Source organism: Sceloporus undulatus, chromosome 4 (assembly GCF_019175285.1).
Source record: "Sceloporus undulatus isolate JIND9_A2432 ecotype Alabama chromosome 4, SceUnd_v1.1, whole genome shotgun sequence".
In the NCBI taxonomy this organism is placed as follows: domain Eukaryota; kingdom Metazoa; phylum Chordata; class Lepidosauria; order Squamata; family Phrynosomatidae; genus Sceloporus; species Sceloporus undulatus.
The window spans coordinates 51,327,612-51,335,197 of NC_056525.1; positions in this window are offsets into that span (position 1 = coordinate 51,327,612).

Here is a 7,586-nt window from a genome sequence, read left to right on the forward strand (position 1 = left end):
TCCTGTCTCTGCCATTGTCACACCTTCTCCTGTTGATCACTGGGTAGCAAATCCCATCCTTCCCATGGCTCCACAATCTCTCCTAATGTGATCCCCATTCCGCCTCTTCCTGTCTCCCAGCTTCCATTCTTCTGTTCCCTCTGGAACTGTCGCTCTGCTGCCCCTTAAGCAACAGCAATTCATGACCTTTTTCTCTCCAATCCTTTAATCTTCTTGATCTCACAAACCTGGCTCCCAGCCCATGATGCTGCAACCCCGCTGCCCTTTCTTTTGGTGGTCTCTCCTTCACCCACACAATCCCCATCTCGGATTCGCCCCTTTTCACTTGCTGCCCCTCACTCCTGGAACCTTCTTCCCCCGCGAGTAGGGTTGCCATAAGTGAGGACCTCCAAACCGGGACAAATGTAGGACAAATGTAGGGCAACATTTTCAAATGTAGGACACATTTTTATAAAAATGGAGGACGCGCAAAAAATGAGGTTTTTTAAAAATGTTAATATAAATGCATGTTTTTAGGCATGATCAAATGGAGGACATTTTGGCATTACACTGGTGCCTCGGGATACGAAATGATCGGGTTACGAAATTTCGGGATACGAAAAGTTGGATTGGAAAAAACTGTTTCGGGTTACGAATATTTTTCGGGTTACGAAATTCATTTCGGCGCGAAATTCAAATGCTACAAAGTGCAGCTATAGGCTTTCCAGTGCTAACGGCTAACTGTTTCGGGTTACGAAATTTTCGGGTTACGAAAGGAATGGCGGAACGAATTAATTTGTAACCCGAGGCACCAGTGTATTCTTAGACAGATGGCAGAAATGGACTTGCCCTCGGTTCAACTGTACTTCTCAGAAGTGTGTACTTGGGCAAGGGACTGTGTTTTTCTTCACTGCGCATGAGTTTGTAAAATCATAGCAAGTTACTTGGCCTCAGAGGCTTGTGATATCAATATCACCACATCACCATCATCCTCCTCATCATACCACCACCACTATAATTGCCAAGAAAGGCAGACTTGTTAGCATTCAAACGCACCTAAATACACAAAAAGCACTGCAAATTAAAATGAAAAAATAATGAAAAACATAAGATTAAAAAAACAGGCAGGGGTGTAATATTGATATTAAAAAGTAATGTAATAAAATAAAAAAACAAGCAAACAAAATTAAGTAAAATAAAACAAAAAAAAGCAATAATAAAAATATATGAATAAAATAAAAACAAGCAAATAAAAATTAATGAAGAAATAAAACAAGCAAAATAACATTAAAAAAAAAAATAAAAAGCATAATAAAAAAAAAAAAATAAACAAGCACTAATAAAAATAAAAAAAAAGAAAAACAAGCCAAATAAAAAAATGAAGCAAAAAAAAAAACAAGCAAGAATAAAACAGAATAACACAAAAAAAAAAATAAAAAAAAAAAAAGAAAATAAAAACAAGCAATAATAAAAAATTCTACATAAATAAAAACAAGCAATATAACATCTAAAATAATAATAAAAAAAGCAATAATAAAATTAATAAATAAAATAAAAAAGCAATAATAAAAAACAAAATCAAATAAAATTAAATAAAAACAAGCAATAATAAAAAATTAATAAAAATTAAACCAAAAACACAATAATAAAAATTAATAAAATAAATAAAAACAAGCAATAAAAAAATAAATAAAATAAAAAAATAAAAAGCAATAATAAAAATTTAAAAAATAATAAAAATAAGTATTTTATTATTTAAAAATAATTTTAAAACCCCAAAAACCAAGGCAGACCTAATGGCCACTGACTCAGCTTTCCTCCTCCTCCTCTCTTTGCCCAATTCTGCCCTGGCTAAGTTCAGGCACCTTCCTCCGTTGTGCTGCTGCTGCTGCTGCTTGTGCTGCTGCTCCTCCTCCTCCTCTCCTCTCCTCCCCTCCTCCTCCTCCTATGAGGCTGGCGCGCGCATGTGGAGGGAAGCAGGCAGGTGCGCGCGTGTGGAAGGAGCAGGGAGGCAGGCGCGCGCGCGGAAGGAGGCAAGGAAGACAGGCGCGCACGCGCAATGAGAGAAGCGGGAAGGCAGGCGCTCGCGCACGGTGGGAAGTGGGGAAGGCGCGCACGCTGGCCCCGGCCCTGCTGGGGCCTGGGCGGGAGCAAGCCCTCCCAGTGGGGGCGCGGTTGTGGCGGCAGCGCTTCTGCTGCCCGCCGAGGAAGAGGAGGAAGGCAGAGCCGGACGGAGGAGGTGGGTTGGCGCCGCCGCAGCCGCGTTGCGGCCGCGGCAATGGCTGGAGCGGCCCCCAAAACCGGGGAACAAGGCACAGGTGGGGGGCCCAAAAACCGGACCGGACCGGAGGGGCCCCCCGAAACCGTGAATGGCCACGGGGGCCGCCGCCGGTTATGGCAAGCCTACCCGCGAGCAGAGCCATCACTTCTTTAACCAGCTTCAAAACGGAACGGAATTGAAAGACCATCCTGTTCAGAGAAGCATTCCCAGGCATTGCATAATTGTCACTTGCTATTTGTGTTCTTTGCTGCCTGTTTTATTGAATCATTTCCTGATTGCTATGTATTTATATGTATTATCCTACTCGAGAGGCAGGCTAGCTCCAACAGGCCTCCCTGGAAGAAGATTAAACCATCCATTAAGAAGCCAAGCCCTCCTCCAGTCCATCTGCCTTGGTCCAGGCCTCGGAGTCGAGAGAACTGCTGGCCCTCATCCCCTTCCCCTCCACCATCCCTTCTCCTTCTGTGTCGTCCTCTCTCGATGGTAGCCCGATGGCAGGGGGAAAACCGTCCATTAAAAGATTGTATGTACAGAGCTGTGTAAAATTACAGCGCTTTATAAATAAAGGTTAATAAATAATAATAATAATAATAAGGTAGGTAGAAGGCAGAGTAGGGAGAGAGGAAGACCATATGCTAGATGGCTAGACCCAATGAAGAGCATGGGTATGAACCTTCAGGACCTGAGCAGAGAAGTTGGGAGAGGGGGTCTTGGAGTCCTCATCCAACGGTTTGCCTAGTCAGGGTCAAACAGGGGCAGATAACAACCATGAGTAACAGCACACTTTGCAGAAAAGTCTAAAGACTACAAAACCCTAGATTCCATTGGATAGAGCAGTGGTGGCGAATCTATGGCACAAGTGCCAGAGGTGGCACTCAGATCCTTTCTGTAGACACACATGCTGTTGCCCCAGCACAGCGTTTGTTCTAGAAGCCAGAGGGACATGGTACTTTGTGATAAATAGTGGGTTTTTGTTGCTGTTGGGCTCTCGGTCTCTAAAACGTTTGCCATCACTGGGATAAAAGCTACAGCATTTAAGTGGTATCAAATGCATGATTCTACAGTATAGATCAGTGATGGCGAACCTTTTAAAGACCACAGTGCCCAAACTACAACCCAAACCCACTTATTTATTCACAAAGTGCCACATCCCCCTGACTTTCTGTGACAAATCTAGTGAACTCTGTGTTGGGAGGATGGTGCGTGTACCCACAGAGAGGGCTCTGAGTGCCACCTCTGGCATGTGTGCCACAGGTTTGCCACCACTGGTATAGATGCACCCTGAGTCTTTACTGAAAGATGTGATTCCAGGTTTTACTGCAGGCAGGGAAAGCCTCCACCTATCAATGTTACTCACAAGAAAGACTTTGTTCCTTTCCATCTCAGGAAGAACAAGTACATGAAAACCTTATGCTACAACTTGCACACTCATTAGTCTCAAAGGTGTTACAAGATCCCTTTGCATTCCATTTGAAGCGCTTTGATTTTCCTCCTGTGAATGAAAACTAATCCGAAGCACACCAGTCTAATGAATTTCTTATCTCTTTCTGTTGCCTTTCAGTTTCCCCTTTGTGGACAATAGCTGCTCTCTCAATTAACTTTTAATTTAATTTTATTTTTTGCCACACCTCCATTCCCTGCTCCCCTATATATATTTCTGCCTTCATTTGGTCTCTGGTTCATCTTGAGAGTTGCCCTTCTCTGTGTTGTTGGAAGAGCAAGATCTTAAACTGATATCAAAAGAATATGTGTTAGTCTCTAAAGCCAGTCTTTTTTCCAGTTTTTTTTTCTTACTTAGACTTAAAGATTGTTCTGTGTTAGTACAATTTAAAAGTATGAATAAGAGCATAGGAAGGAGCGGTGGGATTTGAGCTTATTACAGGCGCTCAAAGTGCCAGATGTCCATTATGCATCTGCTTTCCTCCATTCAATGTGTATCTTTTGATGAATGTGAAGTTGACCTCTTTGGTTCCCCTTTGGCACAAACTGCATGTATCCGTCCTTGTTTATATCTTGGGAACATTCTCCATTCTTCAGATGTTCTGAACTGTAAATCCCATCTTGGTCATCTTGCATACCCAATGAGGAGGGACAAAGGAGCTACAGTCTGATTCAGTGGTTCTCAATCCTTCATCCCCCAAAGATTTTGGACTCCAGCTTCCAGAATCCCTAACCATTGGCAAGCTGGCTGTGCTTCTGAGAGACCCAAAGTGTGGAGGGCTGGTCTGAGAGAGCCAATTCTTGCTATACTCTTTAAGAGAAAATAAATAATAATAAAAAATAAGGCTTTATGGTACTGGGCAAAATAGCAGTGTTCTTAAATGAGCAGTAGTGGAAAGGGCTTTGTATAGAGCATAGAACACACAATTATCTGGCATTCCCTGAAGGTGGGCTCCTGTGCTTTGAACAATGGCTAGGTGGAAAGTAGGATGCCAGGTATACTGTGGCATTATTGGCTATCAAGGAGTCTGCAATGTGTTCAGGAGCGTTTCTGAATGGAGATGTTCCTCAGCTACAGATGGAGTGGATGAAAACCAACTGGTCTCTGTGGCTTTCAGACATGCAGGACAATTTCTTTAGTTGGAACAACAACACACAGTGGCTGTGAGCCATACCTGTTGGACAACAGCTTGTATAAACAAAAAGGAAGCAGAAGAGGGGAGAGAAAATAGCAAGCAGCTGCCACAATTAGCAAAATATTATGTGGCTGCTGGCATGTGTGGACAGAGTATAATTGCAATGATGGTGAAGGGCTAAGCATATTACCTGATCATAGTGGCCATCTGCTTGCCTTGTCATGGGAATGATGCAGTGGGGGCATGTTTATATCCATTCTATTGTTTTTCTTGGGAGGTGAGCAACTCTGTGGGCAGATATACCTTGCATAGGTCTGAGCTCATGGGCCCTGATTGCCATGAGAACCAATCTAACTGGAACCAACATCATTATCCACTCATATTGAACGGAAAATTTTAGCAACTGAGTGATCCCTTGTTAGGAAGATGGCTTCATTCTGCCCTCCCCAGTGTTATAGAAGTGGCTTAAGTATAGTACTATACTATAGAAAGTATAGTAATTTTTTTAAAAAAGAAAGATCTGGGAGCAAGCCTGTTCCCACAGCTTGGGGAAAAAATACATTTTTTGTCTTCTTGTTGTTGTGTGCCTTCAAGTCATTTCCAGCTTATGGGAATCCTGAGACAAACCTATCATGGAGTTTTCTTGACAACATTTGTTTAAAGCAGGTTTGCCATGGCCCTCCTTTGAGTCTGAGAGTGTGTGACTTGCCCATGGTCACCCAATGGGTTTCCATGGCTAGGTAGGGATTCAAACCTTGGTCTCCAGAGTTGAAGTCCAATGCTCAACTACTACACCACAGTAGCTGACTCCTAAAATGCCCCAGCCAGCATTGCCCTTGGGTTTAGAGGTTCAAAAAAAGCAGCTTTTTCAAGTTTTGCCTGTTCTTGGCTGTTGATGGGAGGAAAACGAATTAAAGCAATACAGGTTAGGCAAGCTACTTTAGGTGATACACAGCATTCATGTGGGGAGGAGGATAAACTGAAAGGAGACAGTTCTGACACTGAGAGCAACGCAGTACTTCCTCCAGTACAAAAATGGTGTGTCTTTAGTGTCACTGTAGCATTGGCCTGGTATCACAGGGAATGGCACTGAGTGCAAAGCAAACACATGCAGACAACCCAAACCATAGAAATATTTTGCAGCAGCAGTGGGATTGTTTTAGCACTAAAAAGAGCTGCTTTGTAATTCCACATCTGCAAGAGCTGCCTAAACAAGTGGTCCTCTAACCCCAAGTCTGTATGGCTGGAAATGAAAAACATGTGATGGTTTTTACCCATTAGCCTCTATGGACAATATGCCTTGGGGTCAGCACATTGCCTGTGTATGTAGGGAAAATGCATTAATTTTGTAGATTATTCTAAGGAATTCAGTGGCTTAGTGGTTGCCCCCAAACTTTGAAATTTCCTTCTCAGGAAGGTCACAATGCCTTCTTCCCTGCTGTCATTCCCTTGGCAGGCAAAAACATTTCTATTCCAACAGGTTTTCAAAACAGAAAGGTTTTTTTTTAAAAGGCTAGGGTGTGCTGTACTGTTTTAAACTGAACTGTTTTTAATTATTTTTTAATCTTTTTATTGGCATTTTATAATAAATGATAATAATAAATTGTTTATTTATTGACCGCTTTTCCCAAGATCAAAGCAGTGTACAACATGTAAGATAAATACATAACAAGCAATGACATATTTAAAAATTTGGGAAATATTAAAATAGCTTACAGTCTAAAATCAAATATGTACAACATACAATTTGGCAATTATTAAGATTCCGGTATATATACACAACATAAACAATTGTGGGGAAAAACTTATTACAAGGAGTTAGGAGGGTATGCTTGAAGGAAGAGGTAGGTTTTTAGTGCCTTTTTAAAGGCTTCCACCATTCCACTAAGGTGGATCTCATCTGGTAAAGCATTCCAGAGAGAAGGCACTACAGCTGTAAATCCCTTTGATGGGTAGTCGCCAATCTCATTTTAGGATGATCGAGTAATAATTTACCTGTTGTCCTGAGTGTGCGGGGAGGATTATGCAGAGAGAGGCGTTCCATCAGGTAACCTGGGCCCAAGCCATTTAGGGCTTTAAAGGTAATAACCAACACTTTGTACTAGGACCGGAAACTAATTGGCAGCCAGTGAAGAGATTTTAAAACGGGTGTTATGTGGTCAGATCTAGCTGTCCCCGTGATCAATCTGGCTGCAGCATTTTGAATCAATTGAAGTTTCCGAACCTGATACAAAAGTAGCCCCATGTAGAGCGCGTTGCAGAAATCCAAACGAGAGGTTACCAATGCATGTACTACCTTTTCTAGGTCCTTTCGGTCCAGACAGGGACGTAGTTGGCGTATCAGCCGAAGCTGGTACCAAGCACTCCTGGCCATCGCATCTACTTGAGATGATAACTGCAGAGATGGATCCAGGAGTAATCCCAAACTACGAACAGTGTCCTTTAGGGGAAATTTAACCCCGTCTAGGACAGGATGACAAATTTCCCTGCCTGGACTTGGGGAACCTATCATGAGTACCTCTGTTTTCTCTGGATTCAGTCTGAGTTTGTTTTTCCTCATCCAGCCCATTACTGTCCCCAGGCAGCGTCCAGAGGAGAGATGCCATCCTTATTCTTTAAACTGAAGGTTTGAACTTGTTTCAGTACTGTCAATACACTGGTGCCTCAGGATACGAAATACCCAGGTTACGAAATTTTCGGGATACGAAAAAGCTGGATAGGGAAAAACTGTTTCGGGTTACGAAATATTT